Source organism: Coregonus clupeaformis, unplaced genomic scaffold (genome assembly GCF_020615455.1).
Source record: "Coregonus clupeaformis isolate EN_2021a unplaced genomic scaffold, ASM2061545v1 scaf4375, whole genome shotgun sequence".
NCBI lineage: Eukaryota > Metazoa > Chordata > Actinopteri > Salmoniformes > Salmonidae > Coregonus > Coregonus clupeaformis.
Genome location: NW_025537829.1, coordinates 17,135 through 26,846, shown reverse-complemented (window position 1 = coordinate 26,846; position 9,712 = coordinate 17,135). Strand labels below are relative to the sequence as shown.

At 44.3% G+C, this 9,712-nt stretch overlaps 1 pseudogene; it reads left to right on the top strand.

Moving 5' to 3' along the window:
- The first annotated feature begins 5,890 nt into the window (after positions 1–5,890).
- On the top strand, positions 5,891–7,631 carry LOC123490681 (annotated as a pseudogene).
- The last annotated feature ends 2,081 nt before the right edge of the window (positions 7,632–9,712 follow it).

The window sequence follows — 9,712 nt, the reverse complement described above, 5'->3', positions numbered from 1 at the left end:
CATGTTGGTATTACAACTCAGTCAGGACATGTTGAAAATCTCGAGTGAAGACATTACCAGTTGGTCAGCACATGCTCGGAGTTCTCCTGTCTGTAATGTTTTCAACCCTCACATCCCATTTATGTTCATTTTCCTGTATTTCTTTGCTGTTTGATGGTTCGTCCGTGGCGGGATTTCTTATAAGTGCTCCATTTCTTGAAAGCGCGCAGCTCTACCCTTTACTCTATGTTGCCTGTAATCCATGCTTCTGGTTGGGGGTATTACATCCTCACTGTGGGGTCGACATCATCGATGCACTTATTGATAACCAGTACTATTTTACTCCTCAATGCTATCTGAAGAATCCCAGATCATGTTCCCGTCTGTGCTAGCAAAAACAGTCCTGTTGCTTAGCATCTGCTTCATCTAACCACTTTTTATTGACTGAGTTCACTGGTGCTTCCTGCTTTAGTTTTTGCTTATAACAGGAATCAGGAGGATAGATTATAGTCGATTTGCCAAATGGAGGGGAGGGGAGAGCTTTGTATGTGTCTCTGTGTGTGGAGTAAAGGTGTTCTGGAGTTTTTTTCCCTCTGGTTGCACATTTAACATGCTGGTAGAAATTAGGTAGAACTGATTAAGTTTCCCGCATTAAGTCCCGGCCACTAGGAGCGCTGCCTCTGGATGAGCGTTTTCCGGTTCATTATGGCCTTATACAGCTCATTCAGTGCAATCTTAATGCCAGCATTGGTTTGTGGTGGTAAATAGACAGCTATGAAAATTATAGATGAAAACTCTCTTGGTAATAGTGTGATCTACAGCTTGTGACGTCACGAGAGGCTGCACAGCTTTCAGCGGGGTTGCTCAAGTAGTGCAAGGAGACAAGGTTCAAACAAAACAAGGATTTTATTATAGGTCTTGGGAAATTAACGAAAATATAACAAAAGTCTGTTCTCTTGTGGCTCTTTAAGGTTAACAGTTCAGGGATGTCTCTTCCACATCCAACATCATAATTCTCCTCGCTCAGATAACTTTTCCCAGCCTTACTGTAGTCACGTTGCAGCTAGTGGCCAACCCCAAAAGTCCTTCCAAATGTCTCTCACGTATTTCCACAGGTGCATATATCCAAAGGTGAGTATTTCCCAAAAGTAAGTATCTCCAAATCCTTATATTCCTCATGCGAAGTGGACGTGCAACACCTCTTGTCCTCCAGAGAGCCCAGGTTGAGACTTGTCTCTTCCCTTCCCAAACCTTCAGCTCATCAGCTCCTCTTTGTTTCAGCTGCGTGGGAAGATTGGCCATAGAGGGTGGGTTCCCGACCATACCAGCAGATGGAGCCATAGCTGTCTGGGGTTTGCAGCCACCTCAGGGGGGATGTAACGTCCCTCCAGGACACAGCCTCCGTGACATCACACATCCCCCTCCTCGGGACCGCGTCCTCGTCGGGTAAAGGCTGCGAAGACAGCATCACGCCGGGAGAGGGGCGTCCGCATTGCCGTGGTGCTTGCCAGACTGCTCTCTCTTCAACTCCTCCAACTCTAGGACCAGGGACTCAGCCTCCTGTTGTCTCTCCTTGAGTTTCTTACTGAACGCATCAGCCTTGGTTTTAGCAGAGTTTAGCTTCTGTTGAGCAGCTTTCAGTTCCCTTCTCTCTCTGCCTCCGCATTCTTCATCTTGTTCTCCAACACCTTGTACTTCTCCTCTGCCTTCTTCTGGACCTCCTTACTACTGCGCAGGGTCTCCTCACACTCCTCGATGGTCCTGCGCAGCCTCTCCAGCTCCTCCTGTTGCTTAGGAAGGAGCTCTGTTGGAGTTTAGCCTGGAGGATATCTAACTCTTCTGTCTTCATGTCTAACTGTTGCTTTAACAAACGATACCTCTCAGCGGTCCCCTTCAGACCAGACAGTTCTTTGTCCAGATTCTGTAGCTCCGTCTCTGTGTCGGTCTGGGCACCTGCCATCCCTATCAGAGCCCGGGCGGGAGTGAAGTAACTCGGAGATTGCACCGAGCCTTCCCAGGATGAGTCTTGCCTCTCCGTTTCCGAGGTACTCGGGTTATCCTCTCCTGAGACTCTCTCCAGAGTGGGTAAAGGCTGGGCAGTCTCTCGTCCAATTAGGACAGGGACGGGAGGAATCAACCACCCCGCCGTCGTGTGTATGGTTCCCCGTGTGCTGGTCATTGTAAGTTCAGTAATGGGGTATTCTCTGGTGTCCCCATGGACACAGGAAACTGGGAGGACTTTCCCCGGGGGTCAGACACGTTGGGCCCACCAAATCCTTACGCACCAGGGTGGCCCGGCTACCCAGAATCAAGTAAGGCCTCCACATCATGGTGATTCACAGTTACCGGGCAGGTGGGGGTCGATCTGGGCCGCCATCTACGACTCCCAAGAGCGAGGCAAAACGGTGTGTGGGTGCTGAGCTGGAGGACTCACGAGTGGGCATAGGTTCATCGGCTGGTTTCCCACACTGCCAGGAGATATGTCCCATCTCCCCACACCGTAACACTGTCGAGTTTCCCCCTCCTGGTGTACTCTTCTTGGACCCGCCTGGTTTCTGGCTCCCCCCTGGAGCCGGGATAAGTCCTGACGTGGCTGGGTTCGAGACCTTGGGGTCCCTTTGGACGGGTTCTTCCCATTTGTGGTGGGGCCGCACTCCTGGGGTCTTTCGGAAGCATTCAGCATCTCCGCTGTGGCCTGGTACTTTTCCACAGCTTCCACGGTCAGATCAGCCGTGGTCAAGGCCTGTTGACTGATGACCCGTTTTGCCTCATAAGGCAGGGCGCGTGAGTAACGATCCACCACACCGGCCTCCACCACCGCGCTGCTGTATTCCTCTGCGGATCCAGCCATTTCCTTGCATTCGGACAAGTTCATGCATCTGCGCCCGAGGAGGTTGGTCTGGTTGGAAGGTCCAGCTGTGAAAGCGCTGGGGCCATACCAAACTTTGTGAGTCCATATCTGCTGAGGATCTCAGACTTCAGGGCATCATAGTCAGTAACCTGGTCAGGGCCCAGGTCCCGGACAGCATTCAGCGATTCCCCGGTTAGAAAGGGGGCTAACAGACCAACCCACTGTTGCTTGGGCCAGGCTTCCCTAGTGGCCGTGGCCTCAAATGCATGCAGGTATGCCTCAATGTCATCGGTAGCTCCCCATCTTAGATATAAAGTCACTTGCCTTTATTGGGCGGGTATTTATGGACCACCCTCTGTCTCTGCAACTGCAATTCCTCTGCCTTCAGAAGGTTGGCTTTCTTTTGCTCCTCCAAGAGAGAGACCACGTTTGCTTGCATCTGGCTTGCTGGCCAGCAACAAGGGCTTTCAATAGGTCCTCCATTTCAGTCGTCGGGGAGCCTACGGCCAACTTGGAAAACTGGGTGATCAAACCTTCGGTATCCTCCTCTGACATGCACTATTAACGCTTGAGCGTGCCTGTATTCTCCACCATCTGTGACGTCACGAGAGGCTATACAGCTTTCAGCGGGGTTGCTCAAGTAGTGCAAGGAGACAAGGTTCAAACAAAACAAGGATTTTATTATAGGTCTTGGGAAATTAACGAAAATATAACAAAGTCTGTTCTCTTGTGGCTCTTTAAGGGTTAACAGTTCAGGGATGTCTCTTCCACATCCAACATCATAATTCTCACTCGCTCAGATAACTTTTCCCCAGCCTTACTGTAGTCCACGTTGCAGCTAGTGGCCAACCCAGCAAAAAGTCCTTCCAAATGTCTCTCACGTATTTCCACAGGTGCATATATCCAAGGTGAGTATTTCCCAAAGGTAAGTATCTCCAAATCCTTATATTCCTCATGGAAGTGGACGTGCAGCACTCTTGTCCTCCAGAGAGCCCAGGTTGGAGACTGTGTCTCTTCCCTTCCCAAACCTTCAGCTCATCAGCTCCTCATTTGTTTCAGCTGCGTGGGAAGATTGGCCATAGAGGGGTGGAGTTCCCGACCATACCAGCAGATGGAGCCATAGCTGTCTGGGTTTGCAGCCACCTCAGGGGGATGTAACGTCCCTCCAGGACACAGCCTCTCGTGACATCACAAGCTTATCATAAGATACTCTACCTCAGGCGAGCAAAACCTTGAGACTTCCTTAGTATTTGATTTTGTGCACCAGCTGTTGTTTACAAATATAAACAGACCACCACCCCTTGTCTTGCCGGAGTCAGCCGTTTCTATCCTGCCGATGTAGCGTACCTTAGCCCGCTAGCTGTATGTTGTCCATGTCGTCGTTCAGCGACTGGTGAAACATAATATATTACAGTTTTTAATGTCCCGTTGGTAGGATAACCGTAATCTAATTTATTCTCAAATGATTGAACATTGGCTAATAGGATTGATGGAAGAGGCAGTTTACTCGCTCGCCGTCGGATCCTTACAAGGCACCCGACCCTACGTCCACAATATCTCAGTCTCTTTCTCATGCGAATGACGGGGATTTAGGCCTTGTCGGGTGTCTGTAGGATATCCTTCGCGTCCGACTTGTTGAAGAAAAAATCTTCGTCCAATACGAGGTGAGTAATCGCTGTCCTGATATCCAGAAGCTCCTTTTGGTTATAAGAGACGATGGCAGAAACATTATGTACAGAATAAATTACAAATAATGCGGAAAAACACACATAATGGTACAATTGGTTAGAGGGCTGTAAAACGGCAGCAATCTTCTCCGGCGCCATTCGGAGCATGGAATGCTTGTAATTATACTTCAGTATACCGTAGTAACATCTGACAAAAATATCTCATAACACTGAAGCAGTGAACTTTTTTTGTCTGTAATAAAGCCCCTTTATTGTCTGTGGCCAAAGCCCTTTAGTGGGGAAAAACTCATTCTGATTGGCTGGGCCTGGCTCCCTAGTGGGTGGGCCTGGCTCTCAAGTGGGTGGGCCTACGCCTTCCCAGGCCCACCCATGGCTGCGCCCTTGCCATGTCATGTGAAATCCATAGATTAGGGCCTATTGGATTTATTTCAATTGACTGATTTCTTTATATGAACTGTAACTAAGTAAAATCGTTGAAATTGTTGCATGTTGCGTTTATATTTTGTTCAGTATATAAAACTGGAAATCAGCCAATCCTCCATCGTTCACGCAATGGAAACATCAAATGTTTTATTATCAAAACATGTGGTAACACTTTACTTGATACCCAGCGTCATAACGCGTTATGACACAGTCATAACCATATCATAATATGTCATAACAGCTGACATAACTTGTCATAATATGGTCATAACACTGTGATGACCCCTATATTTACACCTGTTGTGACATATATTGCTTAATTTTATGGCTGGTTATGATCACCATTAGATGGCAGTCACTGACCAGATTATGTAGAATAACATTTCCATCCAGAAAAGTAAATGTGCATTTGGTATTGGAATCGATCTGTTGTATTTGGTGAAGCCTGTAGACCTGAGACCAGTGGGGTAGACTACAATGTGTCAGACAGCTAACTTTGATAAAAAAACGTAAATAACTATACATTTTCTGGTTTATTTAGAAAGCTAATCTGTGTGTGTTTTGTTTTGTAGAAGTTGATTTGCTCTGAATAAAATAGTTTATCATACTGATAGTTCATCAGGTCTCAAACACTACAAAACCAAGTAATGCAAAACCAATATGCCATTACATTTCTGTATATAAAGTCTTGACTGTGTGATTGGAACTCCACCCCTCTGACTCAACTAAAAGGGGTGGAGAATGTAAAGATATAACTGAAAGTAAAAACTGAAGAACACGTTTTGGAGACAAAGGAGTTACGGGGTGCAATCTGTCCAGCACAGACACATTGTAAGTACCTGGGTGTAATGGGTAAAATAAAGATTGTCAACGTGTCAATATGGTTGAGTCAATTTTTGCTTGTAGTAAAGTTTTGTGAATTAATATATTAATTTCTGACCTATTCTAGTGATCTACAATGGGCACACCGTTCCACAACAGCGGCTGCTGGCTACCCTAGAAAAACTAGACAAGGCTAGCGTTTCAGACCTTCCAGTGGCACCTGATGCGGAAACACTGGAAGGCTTCACTCCCATGTCAATCGCCAATCTAGAGGATGCTAAGAGGCAAGACACAGTGACTAAGATGGTGCAGGCCTATAGAACGAAGGTGCTGTGAAGATCACACGGAAGATCCTGGAAGTCATGGGAATGTTTGCTCTAGCAGATAAGTTAAAGACAGACAGTGAAAAAGGTAATTCATAACTCACTGAAAACAAATACTGTATGCAACAAATGTACTTTCATATGTGCATTTTAATCGTTTGTTCACATACTGTAAAGTTAATAATAGTAAATATGTATTTGTCTATTGTTGATAGTTGAACATTGAGAGGCAGTTTCCTGGACACAGATAATTAAGCTACTCCTGGACTAAAATGAATTTTTAAATGGAGATTCTCCATTGATCTTGCTTTTTAGTCCAGGTGTAGGCTTTTATCTGTGTTCAGGAAGCTTTGCCCTGAGTGTAGGCCTAGTTTTTGCCAGGTAGTAAAAGCAGGAAATTCAGCATGCCATACGTCAATTTGCGCTTTATTCAACTCAGGCTACAAATACAGAACCTGTTGATTCTTTACAAACCATGTCATGGAGAGTCTCTCTCTCTCTCACCAGGTCAAGCTGCTACTCCCCAGTCTAGCCAGGTTCAATCTTCAGACATGGAGACAAAGCAGTATGGTAATGTACCTGCCTTGTTTGCATGGGATAAATGCAGAAATATTACTTAACTAGTGTTTTGAGAAGTTATTACAAAATAATGGGATTAAATAATTTATGTAATTGACCAGATTCACACTGAGAGGCATGATAAATAGATGACCTAAAGGTACATCTGCAAGACAAAAGTATGCATTTCACTGAGGAAATATTGATAATGGAAAATATAGCATGCTCAACTCTTAAAATATCTTTGTTTGGTGCTGATATGAAATGCATTTTAAGAAAGAACTCAGATTGTGAGCACTGAATATCATTTTCATTCAGGAAACAATTCTGATGCAAGGTCTTTCTTATGTCGTGTTTGTCAAATGATGCCGAAAGAAAAACATCTGTATTTCGGTCTCACATGTATAGTCCTGTACATGCACGGTTAGATTAACTGAAAATCAATCATTCTTTAAGGTTGTTTGAATAACAAATGTTCTCTAACACAGGTGCCCAGTTTGTGGATAATAACAGGGAAAATCTTGTTAAAAGGGTTACCATGGTGATGCCAATAGTAGATAGCCTATACCAGAAGAAAATGATCCATGATGAGGATTACTCTGAAATCACTGCAGCCCAAACCAGTAATGCAAAGATGAGAAAGCTGTATGCGGCCCTGATACCTGGAGGAAAGGTGGCTAAATCAGCCTTTTACCAAGTTCTACTGGAACAACAATCTCTTCTAGTCGAAGAACTGGGTAAGCTCCTCTCTCTCCTCTTTTGGTAACATAACTATCTATCAGTGGAATATATGTGTATTACACTCCCTGCTCCCCTGGAATCAGCTGGTATGTTGACTATATATAACGAGTTTGAATGGAGAAGGTGATGGTTTGTCAAAGGGCTGCGAAGTTCCCCCCTGTAAATCGAACCATGCACAAAACTGATTATCTCTCTTTGTTTTCCCATATGACTCCAGGTGGGATTGGCCAGAAATGAAGTCATAACGAGCGGCTTCTACAGTCATGGTCTGGACCTCTAGAAAGGTGCTGGCCATCTACTCACTTTTTTTCAAATCTTACCGTTGTCTCTCAACCATGTACATTACCAGTCAAAGTTTGGACACACCCTACTCATTCAAGGGTTTTTCTTAGGAATAATAGTGAAGACATCAAAACTATGAAATAACACAAACGGAATCATGTAGTAACCAGTAAGCTGGTTGAGAAAAACACCAAGAGCGCACAAGCTGTCATCAAGGCAAAGGGTGGCTGTTTGAAGAATCTCAAATATAAAATATATTTTCATTTGTTTAACACTTTTTTGCGTTCTACATGATTCCATGTGTGTTATTTCATAGTTTTGATGTCTTCACTATTATTCTACAATGTAGAAATAGTACAAATAAAGAAAAACCCTTGAATGAGTAGGTGTGTCCAACATTTTGACTGGTACTTAAATGTTTAAATCTCACACATTAGACACAGAAATATTGGCCCCATCACACCACTATTGTCAAACAACAATTTGTAACAAAATAAATAAAAAATTTTAATTGAATCAGATCATGTCTTTTCCTGGTTGCTTAATTGTTTAGATTGCATACAGAAGACAGTGAACTAGGACCTGGACTGGGATTTAGCACCAGACAAGAGAAGTCATACAAAAACCTTGACATCTGAATCTTCAATGGTTTTACTATATAAGGTTTTGAAAACAGTGTGTAGGAATCACAGTAGGCTGGTGAGGAGAGGACGGCTCATAATAAGGAATGGAATGGAGTAAATGGAATTGTATCAAACACATGGATGTGTTTGATACCATTCCATTTATTCTGTTCCAGCCATTACTGAGCCCGTCCTCCCCATTAAGGTGCCACCAGCCACCTGTGGTTGAAATGCTGCCAATGTCTCACCATTATGCCTTAAACATTCTTGTGAAACATACTCATTTGAAACATTTTGTTGTGATCCAATAGTACATCTGTGAAATCTAAGAGTTAGCCAATGTGGTGAGTGTTCAGGTCCAGGTGGTGGATAGGATGGGTTTTTCCTCAGTGTCAAGGTGCTCTGCATTCTATAGAAAATCACTGTGTAAACACAAATCATCACTACATGTACACATTATAACTGTCTCAGCTTAGAGAACAGCAGCGCATACAGACCTATATTTACAAGCAGCCCATTTAGAATATCCTCTGCTATTTTAAAGTGGAACTGACAGCATTTTAGCAACAGGAAATCGTATTGAAAGCTGTTCTTATACACCCCCAGGAAGAATGTAATTTTTTAAACTTTTTCTGGAAAGCGAGCACTTAGATATGGTAATTTCACATTTTCATAAATTCTTAGAATGTTTGGGAATTATGTACACTACGGCATTTGTGAAAATTCAATAGCAATATAGAGTGGGAAAGTGGCCACGTGTTTGGACAATTAATAGACACTGCGGTAAATAAAACCTAATAAAAACATCTGTCTCGTCCAGGACCGGAGTCTACGCAGACCGGTGCTCCATAGCTAATCAGCAGTACAGTAGGCCTATAGTGCATTTGGAAAGTATTCAGACCCCTTGACTTTTCTACAACTTGATTGGAGTCCACCTGTGGTAAATTCAATTAATTGGACATGATTTGGAAAGGCACACACCTGTCTATACAAGGTCCCACAGTTTATATTGCATGTCAGAGCAAATACCAAGCCATGAAGTAGAAGGAATTGTCCAGTAGAGCTCTGAGACAAGATGTGTCCAGGCACAGATCTGGGAAAGGGTACCAAAACATTTCTGCAGCATTGAAGATCCCGAAGAACACAGTGGCCTCCATCACTCTTAAATGGAGGAAGATTAGAACAACCAAGACTCTTCCTAGAGCTAGCCGCCCAACCAAACTGAGCAATCAGGGGAGAAGGGCCTTGGTCAGGGAGGAGAGCAAGAACTCGATGGTCAATCTGACAGAGCTCCAAAGTTCTTCTGTGGAGATGGGAGAACCTTCCAGAAGGACAACCATCTCTGCAGTACTCCACCAATCAGGCCTTTATGGTAGAATGGCCAGACAGAAGCCACTCCTCAGTAAAAGGCACATGACAGCC